Genomic DNA, 16,855 nt, shown 5'->3' on the forward strand with positions numbered 1-16,855 from the left:
TGGCACACGGGCTTAGTTGCTCTGCGGCATGTGGCATCTTCCTGGACCAGGGCTCGAACCCTTGTCTCCTGCATGGGCACACGGATTCTTAACCACTGCATCACCAGGGAAGCCCTAATCATTTTTTTATGACATCTTTTAGCGTAGCTATCCTCATACTGTTGTCACCCTAATATTTTTTTCTTTCAACTTTTTTTGTTTCTTCTTCTTATCTCCCTGCACAAACCTTGTTTTCTCTTTTACAATGTTGTGTTAATTTCTTCTGTACAGCAAAGTGATTCAGTTATACGTATACATACATTCTTTTTTTAAATATTCTTTTCCATTATGGTTTATCATAGGATACTGAATGTAGTTCTCTGTGCTCTACAGTAGGGCCTTGTTGTTTATCCACTCCATATAATAATAGCTTACATCTGCTAACTCCAGCGTCCCACTCCATCCCTCCACCAACCCCCTCCCCCTTGGCAACCACAAGTCTGTTCTCTATGTCCACAAGTCTGTTTCTGTTTCGTAGATAGGTTCATTTGCATCATATTTTAGTTGCCACATATAAGTGATATCATACGGTATTTGTCTTTCTCTTTTTGACTTACTTCACTTAGCATGATAACCTCTAGTTGCATCTATGTTGCTGTAAGTGGCATTATTTCATTTTTTTTAATGGCTGAGTAGTGTTACATTTTATATATATATATATATATACACACACACACACACACACACCACATTTTCTTTATCAATTCATCTGTTGATGGACAGTTAGATAGTTTCCGTGTTTTGGCTATGGTGAATAGTCCCTGCACAAATCTTGACCGCTCTGCAAACTTCTGTGTTCTGCGTCTGCATGTCCCTTCATTTGCTAGTGGTTGTTAATCTCCTACGACAGGCACTTCTCCCATGTCGTTGCTTTGTCTTCCTAACATCCACTTTTAGGTATAAATTTTATCAACCAATGAGTGTTCTTTATTTTTCTTTACTATTTTATAACTATGAAATATTTAAGTTATTTTTAGGGATAAGTAATGCTTCATGGACCATCTTTCTGCCAAAACATCTCTCTATTTAGGTTTATTTCCTTGGGATCAACTCCCACAAGCAATGTTGCTGAGTCAAAAGTATTTTAAAGGAGGACTTAAACGTGTCAATTTGGGAGATTGGATGAACAAAACAGAAAATCAAATTTAAAGCGCAAGCTTAAAAGCTAAAAATGAAATGCTATCTACGAATCAGAAAAAAATTTAAGTGCCTATTTATGTATTATTGTTCATTATGTTTGTAAGCAACATGTTGCCCTGATTCTAAGCCAATCATGAATCTCAGTAAATGGTCAGGAGCTTACATTTCTACAAGTATGTTTGAATTTCATCACTTTTCCTCTTGGCAATATTCCATATTCCATTTTGCCAACTATTGAGATACCCGGTCCCACGGTGAGCACCCAGACTGGTCCTTATACTAAAGCAAGATTTTACTGGTAACTGAATTCCGGTTCATTAATTTTCTAAATGCTCTTGCCTGCTGCTGGAAAATTTTTGGCCTTCAGAACAACGTGTTCACAACTGTAGCCAGACAGAGGAATTTATAGAAGCCTTCGGTTGTCAGATGGGCAAGCTCTGCTAGGAATAATGGCTGGAGTCAGGTGAAGATTTGAGCAGAATTTTAAGGGGAGGAATCGTTGGTTGGGGAAGTGGCCTCCCAGTTGCTGGTTGCAGCCATCACCTTTCGATCGTTGAGTCTGTATCAGGGGCAAGGTTTGGTGTTCTTGCATAGTTCATCCTATAGCTCTGATCCAGTCAAGTCCAAAGAGCAGTGAATTAACCATCATTTCTCCTCTTCCCTTCAGCTGTTGTTTGGCCAGAGGGTAGTAAAGGGGACAGTTGGAGGAGATACTCATTCACTTGTTGCCATATTTATTAGGTGATTACCACATTCCCATGTTCTAAGTGCTAGGCATTCAGTGCTGCACCCATCAGCCTTGTTCCCTGGCCTCAGAGGGGCTTTATTATAACACAGAGGGAGGGGGGAGGAGGAGAGAAAAGGTGAGGGTAGGGAAAAGTAAGAAACATGCCAAAGTCAGGCATCTCGTGCCATTGTACCAAGAACCCGCTCATGGGACACCTGCTAAGACCCTCTCCTTTCAAGGTAACTTGCCTTTGTCCCTGATTTCCAGCTTTAAGGAGATGAACACTGGTTTTTTAGTTGGATTCTTCACATTACTTCCTTGGAACTGGATAGTGTAAGCGGTTTAAGCAGTTTCACGCTGGGTGTTATTTCGTTAGTGACACTGTGTTTGGATCATAATTCTCATAAACTGATAGTATGCTAATTTTCTGGAAGCCAAAAGGGTGAGAATCCTACTGTGTGTCTGTTGAGCATACTGTGCTTTGCCAGGAGGTTCTGAGCTCCTAAGGAGTTCTCATTCTACTATAAAAAAAAAAAAAGCAAAGATATATCTTGAAAAGATTTCCAGTTAATAAATGTTAAGTTCACTTACCAGTTTCTTATCAGTTTGGAGATCCTCGTGGAAATAATGGCGAAGTCATGCTCCAGACATGTAATGCCAACATACTGGCAACGTGTGTATGCTCATATATGCTTTTGCATGTTGAAGAACAAAGTTTTCTTGTATGTTGGTGCCATGTATCAGAGGGAAAAATGCCACATGGAAAATATTTTTATGAGATATTAAAAATTTTAGAACATAATTACTTTCATTAATCTAAAAGAACATCAAAATATTTGAATAGGGATTTCCTTTATAGAAATAGGAGCATAGGGCTTCCCTGGTGGCGCAGCGGTTGGGAATCTGCCTGCCAGTGCGGGGGACACGGGTTCGAGCCCTGGCCCGGGAAGATCCCACATGCCGCGGAGCAACTAAGCCCGTGCGCCACAACTACTGAGCCTGCGCGTCTGGAGCCTGTGCTCCGCAATGGGAGAGGCCGTGATAGTGAGAGGCCCGCGCACCGCGATGAAGAGTGGCCCCTGCTCGCCACAACTGGAGAAAGCCCTCGCACAGAAACGAAGACCCAACACAGCCAAAAATAAATAAATAAATTTATTTAAAAAAAATAGGAGCATAATTTGACTTAATGTGCAGTAGTATATGTGAGATGCACAATTGAAAATATTGTTGTGTCAAAGTAGAATCTTTTTTTTTTTGTATCACTATTAGTAGAGCCAGATAAATAACTTTGGTTCAAAATGGAATCATCAAGTCATAACTTTTTTTTTTTTTTTTTCCCTTCGGTACGCGGGCCTCTCACTGTTGTGGCCTCTCCCGTTGCGGAGCGCAGGCTCCGGACGCGCAGGCCCAGCGGCCTGTATATGGCTCACGGGCCCAGCCGCTCCGCGGCACGTGGGATCTTCCCGGACCGGGGCACGAACCCACGCCCCCTGCATCGACAGGCGGACTCTCAACCACTGCGCCACCAGGGAAGCCCAAGTCATAACATTTTGAACTGGAGGAACCTTTTTATTTTTTACTTTTCGGCTGGTGGTCGGGGTGGAGGGGGGAATCTTCTTTAAATGAGAAAAACTGGTAACTTACTTAGCTTTCTGCCAACGACTAGGACCGGTAGCTTCTGAACTCTATCCCGTCTGGTCTCCTGCGCACACCTGTGCTTATCAAACTTTTCTCACTCCACCAGCCAAGGATGCTCTTGGCAATGATCCCCTACCGTTTGCCCTGAGACGAAGCAGGGCTTTTTCGAAGTTCACATGTGTCTATACTCTCTGCGCTGTTGGTGCCCGTCGTCTCTGTCACATTGAAATTCACGGTCCTTTCCGTATTTTTTCCTCCTATTTTGTGCTTTTATTTCCCAATCAAAGGATAATCAGTTATTAAGGTCAAACTTCTAGATATTGTTTATTTAATTCTCCAGGTTCAGAGTTGGGTCTGTGGATTTGCCCTGAGGTTTTCCTTTTAGGTTCAAGAAGATTGGGGGTAAAGAAGAAACTGTCAGTGCACTGTGGTTGGACTGGGCTTGCTGAAATATACTCTACAAGTCCTAGCAAGTGTGGACATGTGGATTCATGGTCTGTTCAAAGCAGCCCTAAAGAAGTGAAGGTTTTGGTTAAGCTTACTGCTACTGTGGGGTGATGTACTTAGCTTTTGGCTAACTTCCTTATCTCCCAACATTCTACTCACTCACATCTTGGCCATTTTGTCTATAAAGGGGAGGGAGTACTAGGTCTTGTTGGAGCTAATTAATTTTTTTAAATTTAATTGTGAAGAAATATACGTTAACTCAAAAGGTACCACCTAACCTTTTCTAAGTGTACAGTTCAATGGCATTAAGTACATTCACGCTGTTATGCAACCATCGTCACCATGCATCTGAAGAACTCTTTTCATCCTTCCAAACTGAACCTTTTATACCCATTAATCACTAACTCTCCCTTCTCCCCTCCTCCAGCCCCTGGTACCCTAGCACCCTTCTACTTTCTGTCTCTGTGGATTTTACTACTCTAGACCATCAGGGCTGGCTTTGAAAGCGTTCCTTGGTGTGGAATCCTCTGGTCATCTTCTCAGCCCACTTGATTCCAGTGCTGAGTGAGACCCTGTCTTCCTTACCTTCTGTCCCATCTCTGTCCCAGCCCAGCCTGCTCTGTGATACTGACCATGTCCGCAGCCTACACCAGGGGCAGGTGTAGACCAGCTCTTACCATTTTGACTGTCACTCATGCAGCCCTGTTCATTGTTCACACTGTCCCCTCCTTTACTGTTGGAGCTTCTCAAGCCTTGAGACTGTGTCTTCATATTTCTGTATTCTCAGCCTCTCCCACAGTCTCTGGCCCAGAGTATGGGGTTCAGAATGGATGCTATAGGAGCATTAGAGATAAATTACAGAACCAAAAATGTTCAAAGAGGTCATCTGGTTAAAGTTCCTTCTGCTCCTGTGTCCTGGATTCATCTTCATTGTATCTTCCTGGGTGAACGAGCACTTGCGTTTCTCAGTTGATTTAAAGGTGCAATAGTTTAAGGTTCGTCCAGAGAGAGTGAGGAGAAGCTATACCCAGCAAGTTTAATGTGCAGCTCTCGGAGTCACAAAGTCTTAAAAAGATGATCTGTTGTACGGAACTTGCACCTCATGGCTTATCTTTACTTTACTGAGTTTCCTTCAGTTATTTCCTTAATTTGATGTAGAGCTCAGTGCTTTTTCAATTAAAGACTCTTGAACTAAACCTTTGGGAGGACGGTCTACATCTTGTGAAGCTCAGCTTTTCTGTTTTGAGGCCTCATTCGGAGGAGAGTGGAAAGCTGAACCATGTGTAGCCTGGCCTGCTGGACAACAAAGTACTGTTATGGTGAGAGTGTTTGACAGACACTCTTTAATTCAATGACGTTCTATCAGGGAGATGCTGTTCTAATAGCATCAGTCAGTATTTTTGTCTTTGTCATCTTTAGCCATGGGTGTAGGGAGGGAAGTCTCTGTATCTGAGCTTCCAGGAGCAGCACAGAGGGGTACAGATGTCGAATTTTATACACGCTGATGTTTCCAGCATTTATTTTTTATCAAGATTTGTGCTTACAAATGGCCTGTTGAAAGTAATTGTGTAATTAGCTTAATAAATCACCTTTCTGTCATTGGTCTCTCCATATCTCCGTACACACACTCCCCGGATCAGCACAGTTTGCCTTTTTTCACCATAAGCTTTTATCAGTAGGGACTACAGACCAGCTGAGGTTTGCTTTCTGCTACTTAGCTTATCAAAATGACTTGGAGACTCACAAGAAAAATAAGATACTGATGTTTTCTTGGGCATATGTTTATAGCCATGCTTTGGGCTCACATGCGCCTTCTTAAAAATTTATGTATTTACTTTCTGTCCCTGGAAAATCAGGTTTTCTTGATAACCCATTAACTATTCTTTTTTCAAAGCAATCTTTTTTTTAAAAAAATTATTTCCAATTTGTTTATTTATTTATTTTTGGCTGTGTTGGGTCTTCGTTGCTGAGCGCGGGCTTTCTCTAGTTGCGGTGAGAGGGGGCTACTCTTTGTGGCGGTGCGCGGGCTTCTCATTGCGGTGGCTTCTTTTGTTGCGGAGCACGGGCTCTGGGCGCGTGGGCTTCAGTAGTTGTGGCGCGCGGGCTTCAGTGGTTGTGACTCGCGGGCTCTAGAGCGCGGGCTCAGTAGTTGTGGCGCATGGGCTTAGTTGCTCCGCGGCATGTGGGATCTTCCTGGACCAGGGCTGAAACCCGTGTCCCCTGCATTGGCGGGTGGGTTCTTAACCACTGTGCCACCAGGGAAGTCCCGTTAACTATTTAATAAGAAAAAATATCCTGTTTTAATTATATCCAAAGATAACTTTGGACTACTTTTTTTAGGATGGAGAAGGACTATTAAGAAATACTGTTTTAAAATGTGTATACATTTTTTTTTACCATGGCTTAAGTTATTTGCAATAAAGAATTTCAAATAAAAATAAACGAGAATTTAAAGCAGGAGTTTTGTGGAAGGGCAAAAAGGAGTGTATATGATAAAAAATTTGCTTAAACTCAAACTAGTAGAAAGTTTAAATACATTTTAATGAACTTGAATATGTTAGCTGTGCTGCTGGAATAAGAAAAAGTTATATGTAACCATTAAATTAGAAGTATCAGAAAAATTACTATATATACTTTTGTAATCTATTTTTGAGTAAGTTCCTTTATGTACATAAAATCAGTGTTTACAAAATATATCCTGAAATTCACATTTTCTACCAATTAACTCTATTCTCTCTCTGCCAGTAAATCTGAATTAGAGAGGTTTGGAATTCGTATGTTGTTATGTGTCAAAAGTAATAGATGGGAACAAGAATTGTAATTTGTTTGCAGGCCCCTCGTAACTGAATTTTCTAAGTACTAAACTGACTTTAAACAAATTTTGTAATTGAGTGTTTTATTGGTGATGATAGGAAAGGAACAAGTTTTAGTCAGTCAGTCAAAGAGTTGCCCCACTCGCTGCATCGATGCTACAGGCAAGAGAGGGGTGTGTCAGAGACTTCCCTGAAGAGGACAGGTGAGCCCACGGTGTTCCCTCCGCTTTGTGAATCTTGACATTTTCTCCAGTCACCATTCTTTCCTTTTAGATCCCAGAGAAAGGGCACAACGTAGGATGCAGCCAAGCCCGTCCTTTTCTTTGTTTATTCTGTTCACCATCTCATGTTGATCCAGGCTGCCAGCAACCAAATGCCAGCTTAATCAGTATTGTCTAATTAGCTACAATTAGATGGAAGGATTTCTCTCCAAGGAGCGAGGATTGCTTTGGAAGAATGCAGAGGAGTTAGCCTTGCGAGTTCTAGCTGTTGGATACATGGCTTAGAAAACTACAAGTTGTTGCAAAAGTGTCTTTTCCACTATTTCAGTCTGTAATTGCCAGGGAAGGATTTGCATTCCCGTACCAGACTATGCAAAGAGAAAGCCAGATAAAACCCGTCAAACGTAAGAAGTAGTTAATACAATATGCTCCTTTCTAAGTGAGCACCAGAGTTGTTGATGTTTTGAAATTTTCCTAATGGGCAACTTTCTATCCCCATCGTACTGATTGCACTTATGGACTGGAGTAGGATCTAATTGGCAAAGAGGGTAACTGTGTATAAGACACAGGAAACTTGCAGGCAAATAAAGTTGAGCATTGAGGTCCCTGCCCTGTCTTTGCTTCTTTCTTACTTTCCGCCTCTCTGACCAGTTCCCATAAAGGGGCCTGTTGGGCTCCCAGGCTCCTGGGACCTTCACCATTGTGATTAGGGACCACCTCTGCCTGGACTGAGTTTCTCCCACTTCTCTTCCCAGTTCCACCGGGCTGGGTGCCCCCGTTCCATTCCCCCCCAGCACCCGTGTCACCCCATCTTGACCCTGCCTCGCTAATACAACTGCTTAATGGGTCTTTTCTCACCAGACACCGGGGCAGGCACCTGCGGCTTATATCCATTCAGATTCCAAGCCCCAGCACAGGACCTGGCCTGTAGCAAGTAACGATGCATGTGTGTGTTGGTGAGTGAGTGGATGATTCCGAGGTCCTGGCGTACAGTCAGCTCCCCCGTGTGGCCTTTCGTGACCCCTCCCACTCACCAGGTAGCTCTCGGTTGCTCTCTGAAGAACACACCTGTAATTGATTGCCCTGCCTGTCCTCTCCTTTATCTGTTGCACTTGGCTTCGTCTTTGTCCTCGTTGCTCCAGAGCTCCTGTCCTGGACACCCTCTCTTCGGGGTCAGGGCAGCACGAACATACTTGCTAGGTGAAGACACCTGGCCATCATAAGAGCTTCCCAGGGCAGGGGGAAGGTGATTGAGACTTGTAACTCTCTGCCGGTGTGGGCCTCCCTCAGCTGCAGCATGGCTGGCGACCGTTTGTAACCAACGGATTTTACAAGCCGCGTTCCTAAGGCCTCCGTTCTGTATCCTCAGACGTGCCCTGAGCACCCACCTGATGGGCAGGAAGCAGACAAAAAATGGATGTGAGGTGGGCTCTCTCGTCCTCTACTGGCTTCATTCTGAGCCGTCCGCCAGCAGCCCTTTGTCTGAAATGCCTGGCTGCAGCGGATGGTCTGGACACTTCACCCCGAATCTGGTGCCCCCGGAAATTACCCTGCTCTTCCTGGACTGGAAATGCTGCCCTCTGGTTGGAAAAGGCTTACTTCATGGCCAGTTATAAAGGGCAGGTAGTGGGTAGAAAGGGGCGGGGCCGTAGTGACGCCCAGGCCGTCGTCCTGTTCTCAGGGCTCCGGGCAGTGAGACTCTCACGCTTCCTTCCATCTGCCCGAATCGGGATGAGCCTCCTTTGACTTGTGACTCTCCCATTGGGGCGCTGATGGTGAGGTTTCACCGCGGCTCGGACACAGTCAGATCTGGAAGCCAAACCTCGGAGTGCCTTTCGGGCTGGGCTGAGCATGGATTCCTAGCAATCTCCCTCAGCTTCCTCCGAGTAGCATGCGACAAGGTAGGACTTTCTGAGCCTTGCGTAAACCTGCTCTATTGCATGTTGCTGAGCTCTGACTGATCTCTTCCCCATTACCTTTATAACCCTTCGCTTAAACTTTACTGCCTACCCTATAACTGATACTTGTTAGTAACCGAGTAGATTTTCCATCTGGTAAAACCATGAAAATATTAGAAATTTGAAGATGATTTTCTTATTTTTAGTTTCTTGACTTTACAGAAATTTATTTCATAGCAATTATGCCAACGTAAGGACTCATCAAATACACAGGAAATGTGAACCATATAGATACCTCATTATCCTAACAAGACTCTAATTATATCAAAATTTTCTCAGAATTTTATTGAAGCCATTAGCATCTCAAAAAAATACATAAATGTGTTCTTTTCTCTGTCAGATTATAAAGATCTCCTTGATCACACGTATTTCTTTGTATGTTATTGAATTTCTCTGTTCTTTCAAAGGAAACTTGTTTTTAAATGGTGATATACACAGGCTGGGTTAATGTCCTCTGGGCTTCAACACACTCTTCTCCGCATTCTGTGTTCTATGACGATGATTTTAATCTTTCAAAACGAGCCACATTTGCCCTCGCCTATTTTTCGTACGAATGGATTTTGCTCACAGGTTGTAGAGGGAGGGGAGCTAAATCATCTGGCTGCAGGGCTTCTCTCCTTCCTGATGGGGTGTAGATGAGGAGACCCTCCAGAAAGGTATGCCTGAGTCACAGGAACGTGCCTGGGTCCCCAGGTGGTGGGAAGACTCTCTCTCTCTCTCTCTCTCTCTCTCTCTCTCTCTCTCTCATGTGTGGGGCAGGGAGCAGCGCGGTGCGCTTGGCGGAATGTTCTCTCAAACGCTATACAAAGCCTGTAAGCAAAATGAGGTTTTCTGCTTCCTCATTTTTGCTGGATTACGTGGCTGCATTGTGATCGCTGGGTGGCTACCATCGCACTCTTGTTTGGGTTTTGCCTTTGCCCTGTGTTTTGATGGAGGCTTACAATGACGTGATGTGACTCAGGTGAAGCTTTGCGTGGCGTGGAAGCCCCGGGCTGCACCTGTACACACCTATTACTGCCCAGTAAATAGACTCCCAGACCGTGTCTTACAACAGGGCCCTGGGCTTTTACTCCATGTACAAAAGTACAGAAATTTTCTGGCATATCAGGTTGTCGTTATCAGTGCAGTGTCCATTAAATGACCAGGCAGCTTTGCTTTAAGACTCTTCTGGCAATTCTTTTTTTCCAGGACAGCGTTTAAATTTGCTTTGACTATGATAACCCAGAGAGAGAGCTCTCTTGAGAGAAAAGGTAGATGGCGAATCCCCAAGGTAGCTTCTTACAGTCAGATGCCCCCTCACAGCAAACCCCACCACAGAGACATTTTGCTAAGTAACGTGAATTCAGTACTATTAGATACCAAAAAATTCTGGTAGTATTGTCAACGTCTCAGAACATACATTTCAAGTTGATTGTGAAAAATACTTTGGTACATTAATTTCTTTAGAAAAGTGTTATTTAGCAGTAGGTTTAGGGATCTTTAAAAAGACTAGAAAGAAATTGATAACTTCATTAGAAGTACATTTTTTTAAATTGATAGAATCAGTCTGTCCTTATTTCCAATTATGGCCTTTGCTTTTGCTGGACTGAATAATTTCCCTTTTATTTGTTTATATTAGGCCTTTTCTCGCTTTAATTTTTTTATTTTTAAATGACAACAGCATGGGCGTTCAGTCTGCTTCGTCAAAGGATTTATTGCTCTTTTCTTGGCATTAGAGCTTGGTTGGTGAGTGAAACAGTGATCCCTGCCCCTCTTGGAGTTTATATTCCAGTGGGGAGAGTTGATCAACAACAATTCTAATAAGTAGGTAGATTATGTGAATGTGTATGAAGGTAACTCCCGCAGGAGAAGGTGGTGTGAGAGGATGGGGCGTGCTGGGGCCTTGAGCGGGGTCCCCACTTTAAATGGGATGGAACAGCATCAGCCCTGGGGAAGCAGGCCTTGGAGCCACGCGCTGAAAGAAGGGGTTGGGAGTGGGACGGTCTTCTTGGGGAGGGGCCTTCATCAGAGGACACAGGCAGGGCAGCCTCTTAGGGGGAGAAGCTGGGCAAGTTCTAAGACCCCATGGAGAGACTGTGACTCGAGCCATGAGGTTATATTAGGTTCTAGGGACGCCATAACAAAAGCCACAGAGTGGGTGGCTTAAACCACCAGAATTCATCCCTTATCGTTCTAGAGGCCAGAAGTCCAATATCAAGGTGTCCTGCTGAGTTGGTTTCTTCTGAAGTCTCTCTCCTTGGCTGGTAGATGGCCGTCTTCTTATTGCGTCTTCACATGGCCCTCCTTCTGTGTGTGTCTGTGTCCCAATCTCCTCTTCGTTAAGGAATACCAGTAATATTGAATGAGGGCCACCTTAATGACCTTATTTTACCCTAATTGTCTCTTTAAAGACCCCATCTTCAAATACATTTACATTCTGAGGTTCTGGGGGGTTAGGACTTCAACATATGAATTGGCAGGGGAGGGGGGACAAAGTTCAGCTCATATCAGAGATGGAGTCGGGGTATTTTGTGGAGAGGTGGGGCAGCTCATGGATGGCCTTGTAGGCCCATTCATTGGTCGACATTAGAAATTATTATTTGTGATAATGGTTTTATCCCCGATAATGGCGCTTTCCTTTCCAGAATTCCCATGTAGTTGTGTGAAGTTTCCAATTCTTTCAAACAAATACCTCCTATTGACCGTGCTCCTCTTTAACTGATCAGTCTAGAATTCTGCTTTTTGCCCCGTCATGACACCAAAACAGCTTATTTAAATTCAAAACTAGTGGGCTTCGTTATCCCACGCACTTCTTGCTGAGACAGGAACTAGGATCACTGCAGTTGGCAGACTTTTAACTGCGTAGCAGGTAATTAGCTTGTGAAAAACATAGTCAATTTTGCAAACAAGGAGTGATTCTGGAAGGTAATTAAAATTAGTCGTTATAGTACGACTTTGTGGATTTACCTTCCACTACATGCTGTTAAGATCTTGTCTAAGCAAGATTAATAAAACCAAAAAAAGATCTTGACTGAACATCTGTTGAAAAGTGGCTCCCAATTTAGATCTTCTCAATGTGACTTGTGATTAGAGTTTTGGGTTCAGGTGAAGGGAAACCAATGTGATTTGTGATGCTTCCTTCCTTCCTTTCTTTTTTTTGAATGTTAAGATTTTATTTACAAAGCTTCTTCGTTGTACAGAACGTAAAAATGCTGTTACAGTCTCGGTGTAACTGGCAACCACGGATGGTTGACTCATCAATCACAGCTATCCACGCTACAGCAAGAGTCTTACACAGAAACCTAACAACGCTTATAATTTGGTTGAGGTGAAGTCCCCAAGCTTGGTGGTGGCATTCTAAGAGGGACTAAATGGAGGAAGGCGGAATGTCACAGAAACTATTCTTTGGCTCTTTGGGTGGGTTGGTGTCCTGGGGTATGTAATCACAGCTACCTTTTTTTTTTTTCTTTTTTCTTAAACAGCTACCAAATCCATGTGAGCAGTCCAATCAATCCTGAACAGTTCTTTTTTTGCAGGTCATTTGAGGTCTTAATCATCTTCGCCTTCATCATGTTTCCTTCTTCCTCTTTTCACCTTTCCCGCTTTCTTCCTCTTCTTCTTCCTCATCTTCATCTTCATCCTCTTCATCATCACACTCTTCCTCCTCCTCCTCCTGGTCCTCATCTTCTCCTTCTTCATCGTCCTCCTCTTCATCCTCATCCTCATCATCTTCATCAGCTTCTCCATCACGTCCACATTCTTCCTCCCCACTGACTTCATCTTCATCCTCCCCTTCTACATCTTCATCTTCATTCATCGTCCTCCTCTTCATCCTCATCCTCATCATCTTCATCAGCTTCTCCATCACGTCCACATTCTTCCTCCCCACTGACTTCATCTTCATCCTCCCCTTAACATCTTCATCTTCATCCTCTTCATCATCACACTCTTCTTCCTCACCATCCTCCTCTTCCTCCTCCTGGTCCTCATCTTCTCCTCCTTCATCGTCCTCTTCTTCATCCACACCATCCACCTCGGCATCTGAGTCAGGGGCTTCACTGTCTTCTCGGTCACAGCCATCCAGGTAGGTCAGCTGGGGCAGGAGCTTCAAGACACTCTCTCCGTAGTCAGTCAGGTTAGTAACCTCACAGTTAAACAGATCCAGGCTCTTCAGACATTCCAACTTTTTCAAAGGTTCCAGGGTGCTGATATCTTTCAGTTTATTTCCACTTAAGTTGAGGTGTGTAAGATTTGGAAGTTTTTCTGCTAACATATCCAGATCTCCCAAGATTCAGTTGTCACTGAGCTCAAGCTTTTTCAATTTAGGTAGTTTGGGGAGATTTGAAACTGAAATCAAGCCTACATTTATGAAACTGAGGAACTCTAAGTTCACACATTCAGCCATTAAGCTCTCAATTTTCCCATCATTTGGTGTGCAATTGTCCAGGACAAGTTCTCGAACAGCTGCCGGGGTCCAGTTCCTCAGCTCCAGGTGGATCATCCTCTTCATGTCCATGTTTCTCTCTTCCCCCCGTCTTCAAGCTTAACTTTCCATGGTGGGGGCGGACGGGGGAGAGGCGTCCCAGCCTGCTCAGAGAGGGCTGTCGGAAGGGATCTGAGTGGTCCCGGGTGGCGTGCGGGCAGGCGAGCGGAGCCCCCAGAGCCAGAGCTGATGCTTCCTTTTTTTTTTTTTTTTTTTTTTTTTTGTTTGTGGTACGCGGGCCTCTCACTGTTGTGGCCTCTCCCGTTGTGGAGCACAGGCTCCAGATGCACAGGCTCAGTAACCATGGCTCATGGGCCCAGCCGCTCCGCGGCATGTGGGATCTTCCCGGACCGGGGCATGAACCCATGTCCCCTGCATCAGCAGGCGGATTCTCAACCACTGCGCCACCAGGGAAGCCCGTGATGCTTCCTTTTTATGCGTGAGTCAAGTACCTGAAATGTCTATGATTGTCATGTTAAAACATTAATCTTCAAAATATGTGAATTTAGTTCAAAGAGATTAATCTTAAAAAAACCAGTGTTTTATATTCCCTAATTAAAACGCTGGTGGTCACCATTATGATTGGTAATTACAAGACACAGCTGTAAATTTTGATAAGAGTAGGGGAATGGCTTCTTCTAGTATTTTCATTAAGTCTGCGTAGGAATAGATAGATGTGAATAATGTGTACATAACTCTGGGTACTCGCTGTATATTTTGATTGATATCCCCTTGAATATTTTTCTCAACATCTTGGAAGGGGTTTTGGTTTTGTCTTTTGCAAAATGTGATGTGACAGTATCTACAGTGTATACTTGCCAGGTGCATGATGATACCTCAGAGCAGGTACCAGAGGGTCTCCTTAAGATACTAAGGAGCTTTAAACAAGAGCTTCACTTGTCAGGGTTGAGTGAAGCTCTTGTTTAAATTTAGCTGACAGTAAGCTCCCTATCAACACACTCTGGCCAATAGAATGTGAGTTTCATGAGGGCTTCAAGAAGAGTGCCTAACACAGTGTGCCTCTGTACATGTTTGTTAGATGATATGCCCTTCCTAGGAAATGGGATTTATAAAGAAATGTCCCTCTTCTAAGTTTTGTTTTATTATAGCTTGGCCTTACGTATTTATTTTTGGGGGCGGTACCTTTCTTGCCCCCTTAGTAAAATTTAACAGCATCCCTATGTGCTCTTTTGATGCGTAATTTTATTGCTGGATCTTTTTGCCCTTCAATATAAAACTCTTATATTTTCGTAATATCCATAATCCTATTTGTTTAGCTTCACATATTTTGTCAGAGATGATCTCTAGGTTAGGAATTTTCCTTAACATCTTAAGGTCTATCTTAAGCCAATATCCAGGAGACTAGATATTAAATATTCTCACCACCCATAAAAATGGCAATTATGGGACATGATAGATGTGTTAGCTAACCTTAAGTTGTGATTGTATTGCAATATATAAATGTATGAAATCAACACATTGTATGCCTTAAACTATGTCAATTAAATCTCAATTAAAAAAATAAAAATAAAACATTAGACCCTAAAGGCATGCATGCCCATTAAAATCTCTAAAAAAAAAACCCAAAGATGCTGGCTCTTATTACAACGTGCCATTGTCTTGGTGGTGAGGGCCTGTGTAGTAAAGTCCAGAAACAGAAATACAGCTTACAGCGATTGGAAAGGACAACACAAAATTGTTGACAGATGTTGGCTTGGTCTGTTTCAACATCTCTCCCCAGGCCCCCCTCCACACACCCCCCCATAACAAAGACTGTAGGGGGTAATGACAGAACTCTGCAAGTTCAATGATAAAGTCTACACGTCACAGTCAATCGTTTTCCCAAGTATACAAATAAAAATATAGAGAAAAATTTAAAGCTTTTTGGAAAAAAAGCTCTCCTCCCACTAGGAACAATAATACAAGAGCCGTTTAAGATCCATATGATGAAAACCACAGAATATTCCTGAATGGCATCAAAAGAGACTTGAACAAATGGAGAGACACTGGGTGCGTGTAATTGAGAAGGCTGCTATCATAAGCCTTCTCAATGAATTTAAAAATTCAGTGCCACCTCAATTTCAATCCCAGTGGGACTTGTTTCAAACTCACTAATGTGGTTCTAAAGTTCATGTGAAAGAATAGATTGGCATGGACACTGAGGGAAATGTGAAAACCAAGGGTAATGATATAGGACGTGTACTACAGATAACAAACCATTTGAAAGCTAAAGCTACAGTAACTGAAGTATGATCCAATGTTCATTAGAAGTAGTCTCTTTCTATATATGTGAGAGCAAGAATGAATCTGCTAAAATATCAATATTAGTTGCATATCATCTTATGGGGATTTTATGATTTTCAAATGTTCTTCTTTATATATATCTTCTTCTTTTTACAGTATGATCATATATATATATGATCATACAGTAAAATTCACCCTTTTTAGTTCTGAATTTTGATGGATATATACAGTTGTGTAATCACCACCAAGTACAAGTTTAGAGTATTGTGATATGCCTAAAAAGTCCCTCATCCTCCCCCTCTGGAGTCAATCTTCTCCCCTTTGTCACTGAGTTTTGGGTTTCTAGAAAGTCACATAAATGAATTTATACACTGTGTCGCCTTTTGTGTTGACGTCTTTCAGTTAGCACAGTTTTTCTTTTTTTCTTCTTCAAAACAAAAGAAACCCTTGGTGTTTGAGAATGATGCATATTTATTTATTCAGTAGTAGGTCCATTGTATTGCTCAGTACTGTTCCGTCATATGGATTTACCACGGTCTGTTGATCCACTTACTAGGTAATAGACATGTAAGGTGTCTCCATGTTTGGCAATGAAGACTAAGACTGTCTATAAATATTTGTAGAGAGGTCTTTGTGTGGATATATGTTTTCATTTCTCTTGGGTAAATACCTAGAAGCAGGAAGGCTGGGTCCTGCCAAACCTTTTCCAAAATGTCTGTATCCTTTTGCCTTCAGACCAGCAACATAGGAGAATGTCTGTTCTGCAACTTCCTGCTTTTTTTTTTTTTTTTTTTAAACTTTAGCCATTCTAATAGGTGTGTAGTGGTATTTCATTGTGGTTTTAATTTGCATTTTCCTAATAATTAGTGACACTGAACATGGTTTCATGTCTGTCTCGGCCATTTATATCTCCTTTTAAGTGAAATGTCTCTTTAAAATTTGTTTGCCAATTTTTCTATTTGGTTGGTTGTTAATTGAGTTTTCAGAATTCTCTATATGTTCTGGATACAAGCCCTTTGTCCGAGGTGTGTTTTGCAAATATTTTCTCCAGTTCTGCGGTCTGCCTTTTCACCTTCTTTTCAGCGTCTTTCAAAGAGCAAATGTTTTTGATTTTGAAGAAGTTCTGTTGGTCATTTTTTTTTCTTTTATGTTTCATGCTTTTTTTT

At 42.6% G+C, this 16,855-nt stretch overlaps 1 protein-coding gene and 1 pseudogene across 1 annotated transcript in view; one reads left to right on the forward strand and one right to left on the reverse strand.

Moving 5' to 3' along the window:
* The window catches only part of DOCK1 (dedicator of cytokinesis 1), a 495,771-nt gene that overhangs the window by 303,266 nt on the left and 175,650 nt on the right, over positions 1–16,855 (forward strand). The gene's annotated exons all lie outside the window — the stretch shown is intronic.
* LOC102979366 (acidic leucine-rich nuclear phosphoprotein 32 family member B-like) lies at positions 12,512–13,483 on the reverse strand (annotated as a pseudogene).

The sequence above is a fragment of the Physeter macrocephalus genome, chromosome 20 (assembly GCF_002837175.3).
Source record: "Physeter macrocephalus isolate SW-GA chromosome 20, ASM283717v5, whole genome shotgun sequence".
Taxonomy (NCBI): domain Eukaryota; kingdom Metazoa; phylum Chordata; class Mammalia; order Artiodactyla; family Physeteridae; genus Physeter; species Physeter macrocephalus.